Here is a 3,891-nt window from a genome sequence, read left to right on the forward strand (position 1 = left end):
AGCGTGAGACCACGCACAAACCCCTTGCTGGCTTCTCGACCTCGCAAAAGAAAAACTAAAGGGTAAAGTGGGGTGGACATTTATCCGATTCGTCGAATCTGCCTAATCGGAAGGATCTAGCAAAATAAACCGTGAAATGTACACGCATCGTACAGAATCAGCAAAAGTTAATGTGGAAGTATAATGCAGTTAACAAAACAAAACAAACCCCCCCCCCCACACATTGACCTTGACGGGTGTGTACATCCGTGTCATGAAGGTAGACAACTGCTGGGTTTTTTTGTCAAGTCATTAGAGAGGTAATGTGTCTTCGCAAACCAATGCAAATTTAAACGCACAAACTACCCCAAACCAAGCAAAAAAAAAAGAAGCAAAACCCCAAAGGAATCAATTAAGAATAATTCTCAAACGGAATCAGCAAAAATTAATGTGAAGTCCAAGGCAGTTTAGAAAAAAAAGAAAGAAAAAGGAATCAATTAAGAATAATTCTAACAACATTGGCAGTCGTTCTAATACAGATTCTGCTATATAATTGTAGCGAATGATAAGGCTTTTACACCACAATTGACCCAATCAAGATAAATTGGGAGGTGGGACTGCTTCGATCCCACCTGTCAAGGTCACCCAGGCTAGGTGGTGGAATACAGCGATCCAGTAAAAAGACGGATACACTTGATGAAATTGACTTCCCCGTTTAGGAAGCAAATTCACATTTTGGAGGGGCTTCGTTATTTTTTTTATTTTTTTTTTTAATTTTTTTTTTTGGGGGGGGGGGGCTGTTTTCTGTTGTTGTCTTTGTTGCGAGTAACAGCGGAAAGGTTAACCATCCCATCACAGACTGTCGTTTTCAGTTTTCTTAGTTTAAGTAGAGGTTTTACGGCGCTCGCAGCTGCATAAGGTCATATGAGCGCCAGAAGATTAGAGGTGTTACAAGAGAGTAACAAACACAAGAAGAAGGGGAGATAAGAACGAAAGAAGTTTGATAGGAAAGAAGAAGCAAACCACATCAGAGTACCCGCCAACCACCCACTCGCAAACTGTCAAATTTGAGTAAATCGTACTAGTGCGCACTGTAATTAATCCAGCGAGCGGCGGGGACGCAGTGCCACAACTAGCACATCCAGACCCAGGAACGATAATAAAAAAATATGTAGGTGGCCGAGGTTTCTAGAAGAATATAATATGTAAGAAAGAAGGCATAGACCTAGCGTCCTGCGATGTCATGTACACAACAATAATGTAACGCAGATGGAACCCTTCCACTGTGTCCGTGATGAGTGCACGTCAGTGAGCGAAAACATAGGGGGAAAGAAGGGACGCACAAAAGATATCATTTACCAGAAACCATGGTACAGTAGTTGTTGTCCGTATTGTATCGACTGCTTAGTGAAAGAAGGACACACATAAGAGACATTACGCTATCTCAGAATTACAATGTTTTATCTGACATTTTCGGCCGTTTCGAGTTACTAAGACCGTGAGGTAAAAAACTCAAAGTTCTGTCTGTTCTATCAAAATCGTAAGATTATTTTGAGTCGTTATCAAGATATTCAAAGAATTGCATTCGAAAAAGCTTGACATGATGTGAAACCCAAAATCTTTGACGTCAAATTTCTCAAAACTATGTACCGAGCAGATAGAACTTTGTAATTCTGAGGTAACGATTAGTTACCAGCAACTTTGACGTTGTTGACTGTGTTGTACCGACTGCTTGATGACAATGAAATTTTTTTTTATTCATCTCACAGGGAGAAATTTGTCATGGTTGATTACAATGGCAGTGGAGTGTTACAAAGGTTAGGTGCACTCACGCATACAGACAACGGGAAGGACATTTTAATAAATACATGTTTTACGAGCTGAAACAACCCGCTCCGTAAAACTCTCTCTCTCTCTCTCTCTCTCTCTCTCTCTCTCTCTGTGTGTGTGTGTGTGTGTGTGTGTGTGTGTGTGTATGTGTGTGTGTGTGTGTGTGTGTGTATGTGTGTGTGTGTTTCATTTGTAGCACTGTGTTCAGTAACCGCACTGCAGTTGTTACGAATGAATTTCTTTATCTTTCTGTACTTGCTGTTTTGGAAATATATCATTTACTGCGGCCGGTACTTAATTTGTGCCTCCCGTTTTTAAGGATACTGCCTCGTATATATGATGTTGTTGACCAAATTGTATCGACTACTTAGACGTATAGAGCTTACATGAGCGCAGTATCTATTCGGAGACGTCTCCGACGGAGATAGACCAATCAAAATGCTTTGTGCCTCTAGACCAAGTTTAAAAAATCAGTTACAGGGGTGGATGCCCCCCCCCCCCTGTTTTAACCCATAATTTGATATTTTGCAGTTAGGTTTGAAATGTTCTTGAAAATAATTGATTTGCGACAATGTTAGTGGCTATACGTGTGATATGCAGCATAACGATACGCAGTTTGACCCCCCCCCCCCCAAAGAAGTGCATCTGTACGCGGGAGTACGTCTCCGAAAAATTCCTGGGTGCTCGCCGGAGACGTCTCCGAATATCTTCTGCCGACATGAGCAGTCGGTATGTTTAACGATCCTATAATAATAATGAAGGACTTGCGCTTGTGATGAATCGGTCTGGCGCTTCAACTTCGCAAAAAAAGATGAGAGTTCGATTTCCCATGAAGGCTTTTCGGTTCTTATCAAGAATTAAATTTCTAAACAGAAAAAAACAAAAACATTTTTGATATAAACATTAAACCAATGCTGCTTTATGGCTCTGAAATCAGGGGTACCAAAAATTGGGACGAGATTGACAATGTCCAGGAAAAGTTCTGGAAAGCCTTTCTGGGTCTTGGCAAAGCAACATCCAAATGTTTAGTTCTAAGACTAAGAGAAGTGGGAAGAACCGATTACATGCATTGTGTCATTAAATTTTGGTGCAGACTTATTCACTCAGAAAATGGTAGACATCCAAAAAAATGTTACATGCAATACACGTATCGTTCCTGTGAACTGGGCAGGGTCACCTGGGCTACTGAAGTTAAAAACCTAATATTTTCCCTGGGTTTTGGATATAATGCCTGGTCTCCACAAAGTGTTGGAAGCACAATCTTTTTCTCAGTGAATTAAAGGTAGGCTTGTTGATCATTCTGTGCAAAACATAGAGGAAGAAGTTTGTCCCAAGCATAATTTATTCTCTCTTACAATTCCGTTTCAAGAAACAGCTGAGTATATCATCAACCTCCCACGGTATTGGAATAGAAGAGTCAAAGCCTTGTTAAAAACGCATAGCCTTCCATTAAAACCATCTTTACCGGTGGACATTAATAAATTCCCCCTTACATGAGAGGTGTAACTCTCACGAAATTCAAGATGAATTTAACACATTTTTTATTGTCCAAATTTTGCCCATCAAAGGAAAATGTCAATTCCTCCCAGCCTGCCTCGGTTCAGGGACAAAAATAGGCAATGTTTGACCTATGATAAGAGATATGTGCACAACCTGTACTTTTTTTTAGATTATGGAAACTTCATTTTACAAACGAGTGCTAAATGATGTGTTGAGGGCCAATGGCCTTAATTACTTGACAATGTCCAGGAAAAGTTCTGGACTTACTTACTTACTCTCCCACTATTCTGTCAGGTAAATAAGACAGAGAGCTTGTCTGTCCTTGTTTACTAATACTACTAGTCTCTAAATGCATTTAAACTAATGGATAAAGTAAAGGATTTCAAAAATCCTTCTGACGTCATTATAATGGGCACTACCAGGTCGGGCTACTGAGGTGAGTAAGGAGAAGATAGAGAAGATGACAGAGAAGAAGGAAAGGCTAACCATCCAAGAGATTTCAAAAACACGCAGCTCACGAAAGGAGTTGGTGAATGAGCGAAGAATTATGGGGTATGAAAAAGGAGAACGAGAAGGGGGGGG

This window comes from Aplysia californica, unplaced genomic scaffold, assembly GCF_000002075.1.
Source record: "Aplysia californica isolate F4 #8 unplaced genomic scaffold, AplCal3.0 scaffold00010, whole genome shotgun sequence".
Lineage (NCBI taxonomy): Eukaryota > Metazoa > Mollusca > Gastropoda > Aplysiida > Aplysiidae > Aplysia > Aplysia californica.